Genomic DNA, 21,455 nt, shown 5'->3' on the forward strand with positions numbered 1-21,455 from the left:
TAACTCCCCTCATTGTCACAAATGCCCTCCCTCAACACACAGACCCACCAGGGGCTTCGGTTGAATTTCCTAAAGCAACATCTTGACTGCAGCCTGGGCTGACAGCAGCGATGGTGAGGAAGTATGTGAAGGTGGCTTCCCAAATTCCGGGCGTTTTCCCAAACCTTTATCACCTAGAGGCACGCCTCTGCTTGGCTGTCTCTCGCCACCATCTCTGTGTTTGCTCCACCGCCCCGAGGAGGCTGGGCCTCATTCGGATCGGGGACTGATCTTTGGGCCGCTGGTTCAGTTTGGGGACTGATCTTACACGAAGTTCCGGCAGGATGCAAGTTCGGACTCCAGCGCCCCTACTTTCCGCAGCAGGTCTCCCACAATGTTGAGGGACGATATCCAGGCTGTGCACGTGAGGGGGGTCCCACCCGTGGAGTCATCCAGACCACGTCTGAATGTCTCACACACTCCATTGTTACTCAGACTGAATTAGGAGGCACAACTCTGGCTTTCCCAATTAAAGGAAAAAAGTTAAAAGATGTGATTTTCTAAATAAAATTAAGTAAATGACTTTGGAAAACTTAGGATTTTATGATGCAATTTATTTATTTATTTATTTATTTATTTATTTATTTATTTATTATTTATTTATTTCATTTTATTTTTTTAATGTTTATTAATTTCCTGAGAGAGAGAGAGAGAGAGACAGAGTGCAAGCAGGGGAGAGGCAGAGAGAGGAGACACAGAATCCAAAGTAGGCTCCAGGGTCTGAGCCGTCAGCACAGAGCCCGATGCAGGGCTCAAACTCACCGACCGCCAAATCATGACCTGAGCAGAAGTCGGTTGACTTCTGAGCCACCCAGGTGCCCCATGATGCAATTTATTATAGCAGATTATCCTTTCTTTCTTGGCATTTTAGAAAAGTGGATTTATTTTCATTGGTTTTTCCTAAAAGGTTATAAGCTCCTTCAAAATACAATTTTAAAATTGTTTCTCCAAGTTCAAAAAAATTGTTCCTCCATTATTTCTTAGAGTATAGCTCCTGTTCATTTTTTAATGTATACACTAAATACATATTTCTGTCAAAAATCTATATCCTATACCTCAGTTATCTCTATTTCTTTATCTTCTCAAATCTAGGATTGCTTTTCAAATTGTCCCTCCACATTGCTATACTTTTTTGCGTTGTTAAGTTCTCTTCTATAACGTTTACAATATTATTTTAGTTTTGCTCTTTTTTTGTTTTTTTTTTTTTCATGCAATGCTTTGGAATCTTATTTATTTCTATTTTTATCTTGCTTATTGACTTTTCATTTTAACCTATTCTGTGTTCATTATTTTTTTTTTAATTTTTTTTAACGTTTATTTATTTTTGAGACAGAGAGAGACAGAGTATGAACAGGGGAGGGGCAGAGAGAGAGGGAGACACAGAATCTGAAATGGGCTCCAGGCTCTGAGCTGTCAGCACAGAGCCTGACGCGGGGCTCGAACTCACGGACCGTGAGATCATGACCTGAGCAGAAGTTGGACGCTTAACTGACCGAGCCACCCAGGCGCCCCAATTTTTACTCATATTTCATGGAAATCTTCCTTACAAATTTTTTCCCTCATTTTTATAAAGCACATTTTCAGGGCTAAGGCCTCTTAATCTTCAGGTTGATATTTTCTTTGTGTTAACCTACAATATTTATTTCTCTTCCTCCCTCCTCTCTGTTGCTCTGTCTCCCTTTCCCTCTGTGGATCTGTCCCTTCTTCCCACCCTTCCTTTCTTTCACCTTTCCTTCTTTCTCTTCTTCATACCTTTATCTTATCCTGACTTGAGAAAACTGTTTCTGGATCAGGGTGTTAAGCAATATTGGAGTTCAGATTATTCCTGGTCCTTAAAAATAGGTCAGTCTCTTCCTCAATACCTATTGCTGGAGGGCAGAGTGACTACATCACTTTTTGACCAGTTTTGGTATATAATACTCTTTTGTCAACCCAGCCTCAAGGGATTTGAGATTAAATTATATTCAGTCTCCAGACAAAGCACATGAAAATTGGACTTTCCAGTGCCCTCTGCCCACAGGACTGCTATGTTTCTGCCTCTAGACCTTGTGGGCATAGTACATCTCAACTGTCCAAAACATTTTACTTCTTTCCAGTGATTTTCTGGAAACTCCAATAATAGCCTTGATTTTCTAATTGATAAAGATTCTTGCTGACTTAGGAAATGTAAAACATAATAGACCTATATTTAGTTGTGTTTACCAATTTAATTTCATCAACTTGTGTGGGTCTTGGAACTTCTTAGTTTCACCATTTGCTGCAGGAATGTTTTAATAGTTTACACGAGTGTTTTCATGTAAATTGTAAACTAATCTATACAAGGGGTGTGTTATCAAATCTCATTTTGAAACAGAATCTTTGAATGTTAATTTAATAATATCTGGAAATGAAACTGCCGTAGTAATCAAAAATTTCAACCCTTTGGCTAGTACATTATATAACCAGGGTAATACATACTGGAATGTAAATGAAAATCAGAAAATTATTTAGGAATGAGAACTCCAGAACATTGGGCACACAATGATTCCATCCAAACCCTTGCACTAAGAGGCTTGATCAAACTCTAGTATGGCTTCCAGCAGCTTAAGGGCTTGTCCCTGAAATGATCCAGCCTCCCTAAAACCCTTGCCTGAGGAAGCTCACTGCCACCAGGATTATTTACCCTTTCGTCCAGCCAAAATGTGGTGATAAGCAGATAGGCCCCTGAACTGCCACAGACAACTGTTACTGTAGGGAGTTTGCAATTATCATTTTTTTGACCTTGGAGCTGTAAACCTATCCCCCAGAACTGTTTCCTCAATGATCTGAAAGCCATCTCTGTGAAAAGCAAACATTCAAGGAGATGATTCTCCCTCTCCTGGTCCTGTGGGAGAAGGGCCTAACTGTGTGGTAGCCATGCTCCAAGTTGCACCGCGACAAGCTTGTTTCCCTGCCAAGTAAGTGCTGACTAGCAAACCAGATGGATGGCCTGGTCGCATGGATCAAACCCTGTCTTCACCCTCGGTGCTTTTTCCCTAGCACACTCCAAGCTTTAAAACCTTCTCTGCCACTTGTTTGGGTGAAGTTGAGTTCAGTTCATGCCGGACTCTCTTCCGTATTGCAATGGTTGTTACTGAATTAAATCTGCCTCTACTGCTTTAGCTAGTGTCCAGCTTTGTTTATCTTTGACAGTGAACATCAACTTAATTATAGGAAAATGAGTGATATTGGTAAAATGACAATGTGGTAGGTATGTGTCTAAATGGAAGGAGGCTCAGGTGTAGACAAAATGGGTGAAAGAGATCAAGAGGTACAAACTACCAGTTATAAAATAAATTAGTCATGGGGATGTAGGGTACAGCCAGGTGACTAGTCAATAATATTTGTTACAGGGGCACCTAGGTGGCTTAGTCAGTTAAGTGTCTGATTCTTGATTTCAGCTCAGGTCATGATCTCACAATTCCTGATGTTGAGCCCCACCTTGGCTCTGCACTGAGAGTATGGCGTCTGCTTGGGATTCTCTTGGTGCCTCTGTCTCTGCCCCTCCCTGGCTTGCACATGTGTGCGCACAGCCTCTCTTTCTCTCTCAAAATAAATAAACACATAAAAACAGTATTTATTACAACTTTGAAAATGCTAAAAAATGCAGGTCTTAATAGGGCTCCTGGGTGGCTCAGTCAATTGAACATCCTACTTTGGCTCAGGTCATGATCTCATAGTTTGTGAGTTCCAGACCTGTGTCAGGCTCTGTGCTGACAGCTTAGAGCCGGGAGCCTGCTTCAGATTCTGTGTCTCCCTCTCTCTCTGCCCCTGCCCTGCTCACGCTCTGTCTTTTCTCTTCTAAAAAAAAAATAATAATTAAAAAAAAAGTTCTCATCACAAGAAAACAAGTATTATAAATTTGGTGACAGATGGTAAATGGACTTAACGTGGTGAAATATTTCACAATGTATAAGAATGTCAAATTATTATGCTGTACACCTGAAACTAATATAATGTTGTATCTCAATTATACTTCAATTTTAGAAAGTGACTATATTATAGGAATATATATGTAAGTGTACATTATGAAAAACAGTCAAGAGATATGCTGATTGCATTTTTATCTGTTTCCTTTTTCATTAAGAACTACAGTCATGACTTTCTCTATCCACATCTTTTCTTTCAATATGTTTATAAGACTGGTGTCACAGTTTTAGATATACAAATGAAACTTAACTTCCATTTTGGTTACAGAAACCAAAAATATCTTGGTCACACAACGGCCATATATTTATAATTTCTCATGTTGGAAAAATCACAAGTAAACACTGTTTTGACTTATTTCATCATTTCACAGAGTTCTAGGCACCCTAGTGCTTTCTTCTGAATCTTCTGCTAGTGTGGAAATGCCTGCATTATTTAAGCCAAAATGTTAGGTATATTTTGCCCTGCTTTTTTCTTTATCCTTAATGAAGTCAACAGAAAAAAAATAATATTATGGAACTACATACATGAAATAAGGCTGCCATTGTTGGGGCACCTGGGTGGCTCAGTTGGTTAAGTGTCCTGCTTCTACTCAGGTCATGATCTCGCAGTTTGTGAGTTCGAACCCTGTATCGGGCTCTGTGCTGACAGCTCCGAGCCTGGAGCCTGCTTTGGATTCTGTGTCTCCCTCTCTTTCTGCCCCTCCTCTGCTTGCAATTTGTCTCTCTCTCAAAAATAAATAAACATTAAGAAAAAGAAAGAAAGAAGACTGCCATTGTAAACATGTAAAACAAATAGGATGAAATGTGGAGTACTGTCATAAAACGACAATGCAATAGCCTTCTGCCTCAAAATCAAACACACACACACACACACACACACACACACACACACACACACACTCACACACAAACATATGCATAAACATGTACATACAACTTCCCTTTTCCTTGTCTATTTTCTTTGGTGTCTGTCAAGTTTATTGAAACTGCATTATATCAGATTAATTTCCTTAGTTATTATGACTGTTTATTTTTAAATATAATACTTAGATTAAAAACTCCTCATCTAAAACATTGAAATGTGGGCAAACATTTGTAAAATAGAAAGGTAAGCAGAAATTGGAAAAAGTGTAATGTAACAAAATTTGGCAAGTGTAATTTATTATTTTTTCTTAAGCTGGAGTATGGAGATAGAGGATGGGAAGAAATTATATCTCCTTCTACAAGGCTTAAATATTACAAAAATAATTCAAAGTTGTTTCACCGGGAAATGTTTCATAGCTTAAAATGTTTTAAGCAAAGAAATGGACACTTACTGTAGTTAGTCTATATCTTAAATTGCAATAGAGGTGTTTTCAGGACTACCTTGTGAGTTACAGTTTTAATGTTTATATAAAACATAGACATAAATAAAAAAACTATGTTCCGTTACAAATAAATGGCAAGCATTGACACCACCATTTTTAGCAAAGGGCTTTTTAGAATTATATTAAGTATATTTTCATCTAGTGCTAGGAACATGAGAAAAGTATGTGGAGAGGAAATTATTACTATAAATTTTTATGCATTAACCTATTTTAAATTCTTTATTGGATGATTTTATAGAAATGTGCTTGGGCATTATTATCTAACTCTTCCAGTTATGGTGATTGAAAGTTCCAATTTGTAGAGTTTTATAAGGCTGATAAGCACTAAATAAAGAAACCAAATATTATACCATGGCAATAATTCAAATAAACCATAGCTCCATTTAGAATTTTGTTCCTATTAATATTTTAATTGTTTTATTAGCATAATATTAGGAACATTCACAGATGGCAATTTTGCTTTTATGCCTTACAATTAATGGTAAATAATAGGGAAACTTGCCATCTTTTATCCCTTCTCACTTTGGACTACTTTATTAACATATTTGATATTTTCATCATTTCCATGGTGCTGTACAAAAATGTATCAGTGAATTTGCATTAACTGGTTACAGACAAGAGATCTGTGTACTAATAACAATAAAGATAATAATTTTTTAATGTTTATTTATTTTTGAGGGAGAGAGAGAGCACATGGCAGGGGCAGAAAGACAGGGGGGCAGGGGATCCGAAGCCAGCTCCTCGCTAACAGCAGAGAGCCCAGTGCAGGGCTCAAACTCTAGAACCTGCGAGATTATGACCTGAGCCAAAGTTGGATGCTTAACTGACTGAGCCACCTAGGTGCCCAATATTTTTTAGAGTAAAATGTCCTACATTTATATTTTTTGAATCTGCTACATCTGGTATAAAATGCTAAGCTCATTTCTTTGCTTTGCATTACTTCTAACAAACACTCCAGCAGAGAGAAAGAGTGCATAACAGTATGCGTATTTACCAGGTTCTTCTTGAAAGTCACTTTTAAGACTTTCTTTTGCTCACCATGTTTTTCACTCAGCTTAGTTACCATTCAACAGATGCAAACTACAAGGAGAAAGATGTGGACTGAGGATCACACTCATCTTGGAGTCTTTTTACGTTGAGGAGAGTAAGGCAGTGGAAGAAAGATATATCTAATGGCCAGAATCCTAAACAAGGACTGTAGATGTTAATTGTATCTGATAACGGTAGGTTTCCATTCTGGCTTAGTCTGTGAAATAACAACATAAGAATTCTTGAAATATTATGTTAGCTCAAGACATAAAAGTTATTTTACCGTAGCTTATATAGTTAGGCCCCAGTTTCAATTCAATTCAATGTAGAAAAAGGAAAAAAAATATAGCTGAATTTGTTTCACCACATCTACCTGATTCAGAAGATGGTAACCTTCAAAATGATTGATACTGACCCACTTTGAAAGAACAGTGGAAGCCTGGAGATGCTTTTGATGCAAAACTGGCTACTCAAAAGATTTCCAGTGTAGCTGCAATATAGGAAGCTAGGTCATTCTCAAGAGAGACTGGAAGAAAAAGTTGCTGGACTCACACTTTAAGACTAAAGGAGGCTGCTCTCTGCAGAATCGGACAATGTGAGGACTCAGTTTAATGCTGAGCAACTAGTGAATATCTTTAGCATCTGAGGGTATCTCATACTATTGGCCAAAAAAAAAAAAAAAAAAAAAAAAAAAGCAGCACTGGAGAACATAAATATCAGTGAACGAAGCCAGGCTGCCTGGATTCTTCGATGGCCCCAATGTTACCTTTTATAGGACAAAGTCCTTTGCCCTCATTGTGGCCTTTCCATAAACAGTGAAGGACAGGTGGGATTTAGAAATGAATTTAGCCAACTTTCTATCACTGTCTTACTGTGGCATTTTTCTCCTTCTCAAAGAACACTAATGCTGTTTACAAAATAAAGGAGTAAGATAACAAGAAAATATATTTTGTTTTTCCTCTTCTAATTTCCTAATCTTGATTTTTGAAAATAGTAGAGCATTTTTGTGGCCTTAATCAAAGCCGGAAATCTTTGATCGTGTTGCAAAGGGGCGAGCGGGTGTTTTTCATGGGAAGTTAGGATAAAGAAATGGAGAAAGTGGCTAGATTCAACTAGAACAGAAAAAAAGGCGAAGTCATCCCTCCTGCAGGGCCTTCCAGTTTTAAATCCAAAAATTGAGAGGAAACAGTGTTATATCCAGGAAACAGATGCTGTCAGGTAAGCCTAAGTTGTGCTGCCTTCATGGGGCCCCTCGCCCACAACAAAGCCTGGAGCCACAGCTCATCTTAGCTCAGGGCATCTCCTCCTCCATCACTGAAGGATCTGGCTGAGAGCTGATTCCCTGTCTGTGCTTTATAATTAGACGCCACAGTTGCAGCATTCCCATTGCCCTCTGATAGCAAATATTGTCTGTAACCTTTTAAGCTTTGATATTCCTCTCAGAGCTACAAATTTGTTTTCTCTGAACTATAAATTTCTTCTCAGATATTGCGAAACAAGAACAATATATCAAAACAAAATCTCTCTCTAAAAAACAAAACAAAACAAGGCAGTCAGTACTGAACAAAACAAAACAAGAAACAAAACCCAAGAACACCCCACACGATCCACCAGCCTTTTCAAGACCGTTCTGTGGGCAACACGAATGTGATTATAACCAAAAGTGATTCTCCTGCTTAATTGTACTGGATACCTTCATAATAAATTTCAACATTTATGAGTATTTAAAACTCATCTTGATTTTCTTCTCTGATGAGCTAAGTTTAAAGCATATTTTAAAATGGAAATCGATAATATCAGCAAGAGCAATATTCTCAATAAAGGTCACATATAACTGTATAGATGAAAAGTTATAAAAATATCCACTTGCTATAAGGGTGCATACATTATTTAAACTATAAAATTAACCACACATTTATGTTAATGAGTTACAGATTGAATAATTGTGATAATAGATATTTCTGAAAGATCCTGGTCTTTCTATGATAGTTTGCTATATTTGGTTAAAAAAAGTCACTCAGGTGTCCTTTATGGAGAGCAAATTTCTTAAGGGAGCAGCAAGCTTTGAATAAAAACAAGCAGGTTGAAGACATATTCTGAGCTGAAGTTGAATGTGATTTTGGGTAATCAAGAAGAATTTGTAAAATAATTTGTATAAAAAAGGGGCACCTGGTTGGCTCCGTTGGTTGAGTGTCCAACTCTTAGTTTCAGCTCAGGTCATGATCTCATGGTTCCTGAAATTGAGTCCGGTGTGGGGTTCTGTGCTGACAGTGTGGAGCCTGCATGAGATTCTCTCTTTGCTGCCTCTCTGATCTTCCTTCGCTCAGGCTCTGTCTCTCTCTTAACATAAATAAATATTTTTAGTAATAATAATAATAATAATTTGCATATAAAGGTGAAGGCGGTGGTGAATTTTCAAGTAAGGGGAATGCAGAGAATAGGATGAGAGTCAGGATGGGTGACTGGGGGCTTGAAGTTTTAGACATGACTCAGAGTTGTTAAGCATGCCCTGGTGGTTCAAGTTGAAGGTAGACCTATTCTCATTAGTCTAACTTCCCTTTTCCACATATATGGCAATAATTGGAGAGTTGTCACCTACGTTTGGTAACACACTATAGTGCCTGCCTCAATATGTAAGAAAACATTATTTGGATAATACAAAATTCATTGCTAATGGGTTTCCTATAATGTCTCATTCTTTTTCCATAATAAGTGTTAGTTTTTAAATAAAAACAAACCAAAAATACAAGCATTTATCATTAAGACTAAAGTAAACACAATATTGTCCTAGAAGCATACTGCAACACTGTTGTGCTGTCACATTTTATAAATCCTTAATCCGATTACCATGATTGCAGTTTGTAGATAATAACAGTAACTAAGAAAGTAGCTGATATGACATAAATTGTTATAGAGTAATTTGAGGACAATGAGGAGAAAACTATGTGCAGAAGGAATGTAAATAAATGCATATCGATGATTTTATACACACCCTCCAAATAAAGTGTGTCCAAGAGCCTCTCTGTGTGCTGATCAGTGCACCTATATACTCGGATATCTTTGGTATATTAGAAAGTAGGCATATAATAAATCTTATGCATAGTAGAAAAAAAAAGCAAAGACCTTGGTATCACTTTTTAATTAGGTAATAATAATCAATTTAAACACTTATTTTATATTATCATACCAAAAATAGAACTTTTGCAAGCAACTATTCCCAGATTTAGGTGGTTTTGCAAAAAAAAAATCTAAGAGCATAATAACATTGTTATATTTTATTGATATTCTTAACTGTTATTAATTTAATGGAATGAGAATTATTCATCTCTTTCCACAACACAAATTTGAGTTTTGTTTTTTATTGTACCTTGTATTTTCTACTAGTGAGGGGAACACCTGCTTGTATGTTATTTAGCTATTCAGATTTCACTTTCCATCAACAGCCTCTACTCAAATTTGATCGGATTTACTTCTATTTTTATTGATTTCAAGTTCTTAGGATATACTCAGTAGCAATCATTTTCCAATGTTAGATATTGCAAATGACTAGAAAAAACAATTCAAATACTTACTATGAATAATGAAGTCATAATATAGTTAGTATTAACGTTAAGTTAGAGATTTGTGATTAGTTTTGGATTGAGAGGACAGGAGAGAAAACACAAAGATTTAGGCAAAAACAAAAGTCTGGGAAAATATTATATATTTACCTATGATAATATCAAATATTTATACTGAAATGTTATACTGGTATTTCACTTAAATCTACTAAGTTAATTCAAAGACCAGTAAAGCTCCATTGGTTAGCTAAAGAAGTGGCATAATCATCCTATTATTATTATTTTTTAACTATATTATCTGAGATAATCGTATTTTTTGTATAACCAAGAGAAACTTTTTCAGCTCGTTTGCTGATATTGTTTTCCTGTCCTCTTTCAACACTTTTAGATTTGAAATTTTACTCCTAAGTAGGGCCAAATAAACAAGAGTCCATTCAGAACACAGCTTTCTTTTCTTCTGTTGATACTATTGCCAAAATAAAACTACTTATATGTAGTAGATAATAAATTGTGCCACTTGAGGTCATTCTCACTATTGTAAAAAGATAATCAATTTCTTATTCTTGAATTGCATGTAATTTACATAAACAGTAAAATCATTCAGTAAATAGAAATTTTAGCTGTTGAGAGTAATACAGGCTTTCTTTGTTCCAATGAAAATTCTGAAATAATCTAGTATTTGAATACCGGCCAGAATATATTTCTAATGGTAACATAATCACTTCAAATTTGCTTCTTACCAAGGGTGAAAAATGAATTCTTTTTCCTAAGAAAAACTTCCCTGAGCCTATATAACAAAACACTGAATGACTTTAAAAATCAGCTTCTGCTGGAGACTTGGTCACGTTTCTTCATTAATCCAAGGCAAACCAGTATTTGTATAGAAAACATAAATATATTGAAACAACTTTTTAAAATGTTTTATAGTTTTATTTTTTATTTTGAGAGACAGTGAGAGAGAGAGAGAGAGAGAGAACAGGGGAGGGGCAGAGAGAGAGGGAGAGAGAGCATCCCAAGCAGGCTTTGCACCAGCAGCGCTGAGCCTGAGGTGGGGCTCAAACCCAGGAACCTGAGATCATGACATAAGCCAAAACCAAGAGTCAGATGCTTAACTGATTGAGCCACCCAGGCGTCCCTGAAGTAACTTTTGATGACTATTAACATTCTTTGAATCATGAGTAATGTCAAGCCGCTTTACACATTGTGCTGTCAATAGCTAAAGAAGAAGCAAAATCTGCATGGGCACACATTTCAGGGTACATGTTTTCTGAGCTCCAACTACCATTTCAGCAGTGTTTTCAGACTTCAATGAAAGTTCAGAGGACATTTCCTTATTTCAAGATACATTTAGTTGCAAAATGGAGAAACTTCCATATAACCTTTGATTGGAAGGGATTATCTGCAATGTCATGATGTTATAAAACACAAATATCAAGAAAATAATCTCATCCGGCTCTATAGATATGCTCAATTAAAAGTATACATTTACAGGGCACCTGGGTGGCTCAGTCAGTTGGGTGGCCAACTTCGGCTAAGGTCAAGATCTTGCAGTTCATGATCACAGTTCCTGAGTTGGAGCCCCCCCCCCCCCTTCGGGCTCTGGGCTGACAGCTCAGAGCCTGGAGCCTACTTGGGATCCTGTGTCTCCTCTCTTTTCCCCCTACCCCGCTCGTGTTCTGTGTCACTCTCTCTCAAAAATAAATAAATATTAAAAAAAATTTTAGGGCATATACTTATGGATTGATACTATCTCCATAAGAAAAGTTTTTCATAGAGGAAATACATGAAGTCTTTTTTTCAAAGTGTATTTATTTATGTTGAGAGGGGGAAGGGGCAGTGAAAGTGGGAGAAAGAGAATCTCAAGAAGGAGGCTCCGCACAGAGGCTGGGGGTGGGGGTGGGGGGCTGGAATTCATGAACCATTAGATCATGGCCTGAGTCACAATCAAGAGTTGGACACTTAACCAACTGAGTCACCCAGGCACCCTGAAATACATGAAATCTTATCATAGATTAACATTAACTGGTAAATATTTACAAAAAGATTTTGATGCTTCAGAACACAAACTTTGAATCTCAATGAAACAAACACACATAATGAAAGAAAGATAAAAGAAATCCCATTATTCTCAAGAGCAAAGGCTTATTACAAAAAATATTCAATAGTTCACAAGGTCTTGTTTTCTTTCTTCATCCTTAAACCCTAAAATATCTACTATCTGGTCCTTTGTCAGAAAACATCTGCTCACTTCACAATTAGAAACATGGCATTTCCTAAGATTGATCATTCATTTTTTCCAGAAATTAATGTGTGATATTCTTACAGTACACATAAACATTTCAGAAACACTTTCAGCAACATTTTTTACTCTTATATACCAAGTTTTATAGATAATCAAGTCTGTTTCTACTCTCCCAAATTTGTCTTTATTGATATGTTTATATTTAATCATATATAAACATATATATATATATATATATATATATATATATATATATATATTAGCCTAAACATCAATCATATGAATGTAAATATATGACGTGCACATATCGTTAGTCACATGGATATCTACATATATAGGTATATATGTGTGTGTGTATACAGAAAGTCTATTTTGAATTTTCATTTCAATTTGCTACTTTTTTATTTTTTTAATTTAGTTTATTAAAATTTAAGCTAATTAACATATAGCATAGTATTTGCTTCAGGAGTATAATTTAGTGATTCATTGCTTAATATAAAACCCAGTGCTCATCCCAACAAGTGCCCTCCATAATGCCCAGCACCCATTTAGCCCATTTCTCACCCACCTCCCCTCCAGCAACCCTGCTTATTCTCTGTAGTTAAGAGTCTCTTATGGTTTTCCTCCTTCTCTGTTTTTATCTTATTTTAATTTTTAAGATATATTTTGATATCAGTGTTGAAAAGTAATGTTCACATGAAATTATTTTTTCTTATTTACATCTAATGTTGATTTATAAGTTAAATTGTATTTATAATATATTCTTGTGCGCATCATTTTTTTTCAATTTTCTGGAAGAGATTTTTGATATAGGGATGAGCTATTTCTTGAATGTTATGTAAAAACTCCCTTGTAAAATTCTCTAAGCTTGAAGTTATCTTTATGGTTAAATGTTTATTAAAATAGTTTCCTTAAAGGTTAACATTCTTATAGTATTCTTTATATATTTTTAAATACTATTTTAAAAAATGAAAATTGCACAAAACATAAATGTACACCTCAATGAATTTGTACAAAACTACAACTCATATAATGGCCACACACCCACATCATGAAACAACACCCTGAAAGCTCTTTGTAGTCCCTCTCAATCATTACATCTCATCTTTCCACAGTTAGTACCATAGTGACTACCAAAGTATTGTTAAGTTTTGCCTGTATTTAAAATGTATAGATAAATGGAATAAATTGGTATATATTATGTGTGTCATGTTTCTTTTGCCTAATGAATTTCATCTATGTCATTGATGTAGTTGTATTTCATTAATTTTCTTCACTCTTTGATAGTCTATTTTATGACTATATCACAATTTATTAATCTACTCTGCTAATAGAGGTAGATTAAGGAGTTACACATCAGGTTTGTGATCTGTTCTCTCCCTTTTCCCTGCAAAGAAAGAAGACAGGTGTCCCAGTCTAATCTTGTAAATGGAACAATGAAGATCTCTTGGCAAAAAGCCCAAACTTCTTTTTTCCCTGGCCAAAAAAAAAAAAAAAAAAAAAAAAAAAAAAAAAAAAAAAAATTCTTATCTATGAATACTTTTAACAGATTGTGCCAGATTATCTAGGACTGCTTACTGTTAACACACCAGGGGTCTATGGATTTATAAGACATGGCTCCCCTGGCAATGTCATATAACTGTGAAACTATCTGAGTAAAAACTGTAAATGTTTTATGACCTAAATGGCTATGTTTGTGTGAGTTTAGTCCACACTTTGCTTAGAAATTTCATCTGTTTTCTGAAGCCTGCGTATGTCCAAAACTGGAAGAAAAAAAAAGGGGGGGGTGCGGCTAAGATATCTTACAAGAGATCCTGAACATCTGCTTTCATTGCCTATTCATTTTGATTCTTTGTATTCTTGAAATAATTATAAAGCTGAAAGCTGATAATATCTCTAGTTTGTGAAAATCTAACCTGACAATCTGACCTTCCATGTTATCTCAATGGACGTTCAAGTTGCTTTCAATTTTAAGCTTACTTAAAAATTTTTTTAAATGTTTTATTTAGTTTTAAGAGAGAGAGAGAGAGAGAGGAGGGCAGAGAGAAAGGGAGACACAGAATCCAAAGCAGGCTCTGAGCTGCCAGCATGGATCCTGACGCAGGGCTCGAACTCACCAACCGTAAGATCATGCCCTGACCCGGAGTCGGAAGCCCAACTGACTGAGCCACCCGATGCCCCGTAAGCTTGCTTTAAGTTGAGACCTCTGGAAACATACTCTGAGCTCCAGATTTGCACGGAGAGGTTTATTGGAGCAATATTTGTAAAAGAGTGAAGATGTAGGACTGGGCAGGGATAGAACCTCTCTGCAGCAAAAATGTAGCCTAGGACGCAGGAGATCCCATAGGATGCTCTGAAACTGGGTGGGCTTTCAGAGATTGCCCACATTGAGGCAAGAAAGCTGGGAATTTGTGCTACACAGTGGCTAGTCACTGGAGGAAGAATTTTTCTAAGACGAGGCTTAAACTTGACAAACCATGTTCTATCCAAGATAACATTAAGATCAGAGATGGCAGCCCAGCCCCAGCTGCTTCAGCTACAGCTCTTGCCTCATTTCTATTGTCTAGAAAACCCTGGGATAGAACTTCCCGTTTGCACCCTACCTACAGATAAGGTGAATCATGGCATGTTTTATACATATACACTTAAATACAACTGTTCTTACAAGATACCCGTCAAGACCCAGAAACACTGGCTTCTTCAAAGAAACAATGAGAGAAGCAGGAGCATGAGTAAAGAAAATATCAGATCTCTTTCTATGTCTGTACCTCCGAATATATAAAAATCTTTTACAGTTTATTAGATCTCCTCAAGACAGAACCCAGAGCACGATACTTGCATTTAGTCTTCAGGATAATTATGATCATATACAGGTATATGTTTATACTTCTGAAAATCTAGTCCTGACTATTTTGTATCCTAAAAACGAACATTACATATATGTAATGGGTGACACTTAATCCCTTTATGACATACTAGCTTTTTGAGTGATAAAACACTATTTGAAGCTATTAACAGTATAATTGTGAGAACTGCACCATGGTGAACCTTTTTTAAGCATTCTCTTTAACTAGCAAAACCAGCATTCAGCCGACATATAGATTCTTCTTTCTAAATTTCTATTATTCAGGTCATATACTGCTATAAGCAATATTTCAAGAAATCTGCAAACCAAGAATTTCATATTGGACAACTATGGATTAGAAGAGAATAATTGAATCAATTCTGTGAAATAAGCCATATATTCCTTAGTAACTGGCATTTTAAACATAAATAAATTCAGTTATTAAAAAACAGAGCTAAATAGAAACATGCTCTGCATTTAGCTTATAATACTTGTTAATAGACCATTGGTGAAGCCCTTAGCCATGAACTGTCTTCTTAGTTTTGGGTCATCATGGTTTTGTGCCTCATAAATAAAATTTTATTTACAATTTTAAATTGCTCACCTGGTCTTCTGGTAGTTCATTTATGGCTATAATAGATTATCCTTAATGTCTAAATTTAGTTTTCAATGTTTTCTCCCTGACCTTCTTGGGACCCATTAAATGGATCTCCAGTACCGTTTGTCTATCTCTTAATATTTACTAATGTACAGTCCTAACTAGTGCTTGGAATTTATATGATATATGTGTCTCCATGAGTAAGTTCTTGCTTTTACTGTGGCTATTGTTGTCTTCTTCTTCTTTTTATAGTACAAATAAAAGAATCGAGTTTCCTTATTTTCTAAATGTTTTCTTCTTCTCTGAAAATTAAGATATTTCCTCTATACTATGGAAGAAAATAAGCCTTTATCTCTCTTTCTGTCTCCTTATATGCTGTTTTACATGAAACATATATTTATAGTTTCTTAAATCTCCAAGAGACTACTGAGACTTGATTCCTACTCTTAAATATTAACAGTTCCTTTTGTCAGTGTGTTGCATTTGATAATTGTGGATTGCAAATCAGTGCTATCAAATTGGGTATTGGTATTGCAAAAAAGAAAACAAAAACAAAAGGCTGTATTCAATTCTACAAAGTGGAGGAGTCTGGGTCCCTGATTTATTAACAATCACTCCAACGAGTCACGTAGCTTTAGGTCTATGTGGCATTTATGGGTGTATCTGTGACATTAAATTGTATTCAATTTAGAGACTAAAACATGGCTGTGGTCTATTTGCAAGGTACTGCAGCATGCAAAACAACTCAGAAAAGGAAGCTGTGCTCCTTTCTGGGGCCTGAGTGGCTTATATAGGGGTCTTGAGTACTCCAGGGAATATAAGGTCAGGGTTAAGTTGATGATGTCCAGTATAAGAGTAAACATGCATGATAGCCTGTCTGGCTGGGAACAAGGAAGAAGAGAAGTCAGAGATAAGATTAGAGTAAGATATGGTTTCTTAGTAAAAAAAGTCAGGTTCTGGTGTTGGGAGAATAAGTGAAAAAGTATTGGACTCCAGGCATTTTCTAGAGGCTTGACAATGATTTAATGAGCCATTTTTATTATTTACTATTCTGCTTGTTAAACAAATTTGAACATGAAAATATGTTAATGTGAATCTGCATTAAATTTTATCACTTTGCTGACATTTCATGATATCTAGCAATGTGTTTTTTCAAGACATATTATGTTTAATTGTTACATGTTATTTTTATAACAACAATCATAGTTGTTTTTTTTTTTATCAAGAAACCTTTTGGCATTTGTAATGAGAAACACCATAATCTTTTTCACAATTAACACATATTCTCAATTTAGTTACCTTTCAAATGATGAATGATTTCACAGAGGAGATTAAAATAATTTGTATAAAAAATATGTGGTAATATATATTTCTTCATCTTTGATATGGAACTGTATCTATTAAAAATAGTTAAACAGGGGCTTCTGGGTGTCTCTGTCAGTTAAACATCTGACTTGGCTCAGGTCATGATCTCATGGTTTTGAGTTCGAGCCCCACGTCAGGCTCTGTGCTGACAGCTCAGAGCCTGGAGCCTGCTTTTGATTCTGTGTCTCCCTCTCTTTCTCTGCCCCTCACCCAAGTGTGCTCTCTCTCTCTCTCAAAAATAAATAAATAAAAACTTAAAAAAGATAGTCAAACAAACCAGAGTGTACAAAAAAATGAGTATTTTTTAGTCATTCATTCTATGATTATGATAACCATGAAGAACCAGCGTGATTCGATCAACATTAACAAATTGTGTTTAGCCTTTTTCATTTGACTTTTCTGTTAAAATGAGGTCGTAGTGGTCTAGGGTGGCCTTAAATCCAATGCCGCATGTCCTTGTAAGAAGGCTATTTGAGGACACAGACGGGAGAATCCCAGGTGAATATGGAGGCAGAGATTGGAGTGATACAACTATAAGCCAAAGAACACCAGAGATTGCTACACCATCAGAAGCCAGGAGAGAAGGGTAGGACAGATCCCTCCATGGAATCTTCAGAGGCAGTATAACCATGCCAATGCTTTGATATTGGACTTTGAGTCTCCAGAATTGTGAGAGAACACGTTTCTATTATTTTAGGTTACCCAGTTTATGGCATTTTGTTATCTCTGCCCTATGAAACTAAGATACAGGTACTAGAAATTCAGTGCCAAGCAAGATCTGCATGCTAAGATCAGTTAGGAATGATAGGCAAGTAAGCCGGTAATTATAAGACGTTATGGTACATGTTCTAATAGGGAGTTCTGGAGTACTAAATAGCACATCTAACTTTGAGTATCAGAAGACAAGGTTTCCGGAGGCAAAGTATGTCTGAATAGAAACTTGAGAGATAAGCTGATGTTAGGAAGAATGGGGGTGGATAATAATTCCTGCCCTGGAAAGTACTCAAAGGTATAGTGGTGGCTACGGCAGGAATAATCTTAGCATATTTGGAGTATAAGTCATGTAGCAAAGGAAGTAGGAATTACTTTTTCCAAGGGAGAGTGTGCACAGAAAAATAAAGCAGGAGATGGAAGCAAGACTTATTAGCCATTTAAAACATTGACATATGGGCACCTGGAGGGCTCAGATGTTTAAGCACCCGACTTCGGTTCAGGTCATGATGTCATAGTTTGTGAGTTTGAGCCCTGCATCAGGCTCTACACTGACAGTGGGGAGCCTGCTTGAAATTCTCTCTCTTCCTCTCTCTCTTCCCCTCCCCCGCTTTCTCTCTCTCTCAAAATAGATAAACTTCAAAAAATTTACATACATACTAGAATTAAGGAGACCACTTACTTCTAAAACAATTGAGAAACATACTGAAGAATGTTATCAGCTTTATTGAAGTGGAGTAACCGATCTGAATATGAAGCTAAAGTGCTTTCTTGGGGTTCCTGGGTGCCTCAGTCAGTTAAGTGTCTATGCTGACTGTGTGGAGCTTGTGTGGGATTCTGTCTCCCTCCTTCTCTCTCTGCCCCTCCTCCGCTCACTTACGTTCAAGCACACATGCACACACTATCTCTCAATAAACAAATAAATAAATTAAAAAAAAAAAGTTTTTCTTACTCCTTGTGCGATGAGCTGGATTTGGTTACCCGACCGAAGACAGGAAAGTTTACTATTTTCAAACCACCACTTCCTAAGACAGCCCCGGCAGCAACAGTTTCACTTAACAAGCTATTTACAAGATGTGTTTCTTCCTCTTGTTGGTCATACAGACCAGCATACCTTCGAATATATTTTTCAGCTTTCTTTGCAGTTAGACACGGCCACGTGACTGGGTTTTGGCCAAGAAAATGTGAAAATAAGTGAAGTAAAAAGCCTATAAGCTTAGCCCATTAAATCTTCCCATGTACATTCCCTCACTCTTGATCCCTTTCCTGGTGATCTTAGCGATAATGTATTGAAGTATAAGAGCCATAAAATAGAAGAAGTTCTTTGATTTATGGATATTTCCCCAATGAGTCACAAAAGTTTAGGTCTGTATGGGATTTTGGATTTATCTGTTACAGCAAATTTAATTACTCTAAATGACAATATAGACAGGGCAGAGGGAAAAACACTAACAGTATTAAGGAAAGCATTTATGAGAAAGAAAGAGAGAGGATATTGGGCTACTTGTGACCTATGACCCTTTCCTACAGAGATTTGGAAGAAGAAAGAAAAAAATTAATTTTCAAAACTCAAGAATTTAGAATGGAAGAGAGAGAATGAGTGAAAAGGGGCATCTATAGTTTCCTTCAAAATGGATGTCTCCTCCCTACAGAAATGTAAAATGTAGGATAATGAATGCTGTCTTCCTTTTCTTGTATACATGATGTAGCATTGTAAATTATTAAGATTTACAATGAAAAGTCACTTATGTTGGTATATAGTTTGAGATTTTATGATAATTTGTGCCAGAAAATATTTAAAAGATGATAGTAGTAATCCAAGCTATACCCTTGGTGTTGACAGTACAGAGGGAGAAAATCTGTGCTAATTCAAAATATATTTACAAGATGGAATTCAAATAATTTGCAATCACAGGACAGAAAGAGTCATTTGCCAAAATACTAAAGGTATGAAAAGAATATGTGGAGTTTGGGTTCTGAACTCATAAATAGTATTATCAACCTATCAGTAGGATAACATCAGTAGGATGTTGTGTTTTAGGTGACTATGGATCTTTAAAGAAAAAATATCTTATAGGGTGTGTGTGTGTGTGTGTGTGTGAGAGAGAGAGAGAGAGAAAGAGAGAGAGAGAGTTTACAGTGAAAGTACTTGTTCAGAGAGAGAGAAAATAGTGGGAGAAGAGAAAAAAATTAAAAATGAAATCCTAGCAGGGCACCTGGGTGGCTCAGTAGGTTGAGCATATGACTCGTGATATCAGATTTGGTCATGATCTCATGTTTTGTGGGATCAAGCCTTGCATCAGGCTCTGTGTTCATCCTGTAGAGCTTGCTTGGGATTCTCTCTCCCTCTCTCTCTGCCTTCCACCCCCACTCACTCTCTCTCTCAAAAAACAAGAAATCCTAGTTAAATGTGAGGTGAAGAATAACCACTCACAGAGAATAGAGGACTCAGTACTTTTGTGCAGTTGATCTATCTGATACTGGAATGACCACCTAACCTTTTTTCCATAATTTCAACATGATATTTATGCATATTTCCAAAATATGCTTGAAAGTTATTTTACAGAGTGTATTTTCCATCTAAACCACCTCTGCCTACTCCAGGCTATGATATTATTATACATATAATTAAAGAAGAGAGTCATTTTGGGAAAGCAAAGACAAATGTTAATTAGTTTTCTTCATTTGAATTTTAGCTTAATAGCAAGTATTTCACTTGAAGAAACGGAAACATTACAGTGCTCTATTTGATTTGTTATAAATATCTCTTAGTTTTCTTATTGAATTATTAAACATTCTCTACCTCTCTCCATATTGGTCAGTAGAACTCGGTACAATCAATACAGTGATGTGGCCAATGCCAAAAATAAGATTACAAAGCATATCAACTTAATTCATTTCAAATGGAAAACAGTGTGCCCATCATGAAAATATGGCCTTGAAGTCTAGCATTCTCAGAATAATTCGCTTGTAAGCAGAGAAACTTAATCTATGATACAGAAATGTGTCAACGTAGGAAGGAAAGATTGGTGTAAACATCGCAGTCTGTAAATATGTGTAAACTTCTTAATATTGGAACTGGTTGGAACCTTTCTCCTCAGTTTTATTGAAATTTGGTTTATACTAATTGAAGAGAAAGAGTAGATCTTTAATTTTATCATGAGAGTTTGCTCTTATGTGTCACCTTTTACATCAAAATCCTTTCCAGTTCCACCTAGCTACAAAGGTAGTCACATCTACCTGAGTGGAGGCTGTGAGGGTGATTTACATCATATGCCACACACAGCGTAGCTTAGAATAATCTGCACCCTATAAATACTGGCAAGACATAAGGATATAGGCAAGAGCAAAATTAATAGAATAAGCCTTTCTATGTTGCTTTGTCTTTCAGTTTTAGTGAATATGTGGCATTGTATTTTTACGCTTTCAACCTTTTTGTGTTATCCTGAATGTCGTCACATGAGAGATCATAAACAAGGCAATGCTTCCAAAATATTATAAATGTGATGAAGTGAACTGAAATGGGCATTTCAAATTATACTGTCTAGAGATAAGTGAAAGTCCCTTTCCACATAGCTCTAATGGTAATTGGATCACTAACCCTGGGGAAAATGCATGCTCTAAATCTCTCTTTGATATTATTTTCTGTTCTTCATATGGTTTGAGTCTAAATCACGACTCACACATCTGTGTTTTTAGGAGTCTGTTGAGAGGTCATTAAGCCTTTCTGTACCACGCAGTAGTCCTCAGAG

Source organism: Panthera pardus, unplaced genomic scaffold (genome assembly GCF_024362965.1).
Source record: "Panthera pardus isolate Hobbes unplaced genomic scaffold, ASM2436296v1 HiC_scaffold_2, whole genome shotgun sequence".
NCBI classification, from domain to species: Eukaryota; Metazoa; Chordata; class Mammalia; order Carnivora; family Felidae; genus Panthera; species Panthera pardus.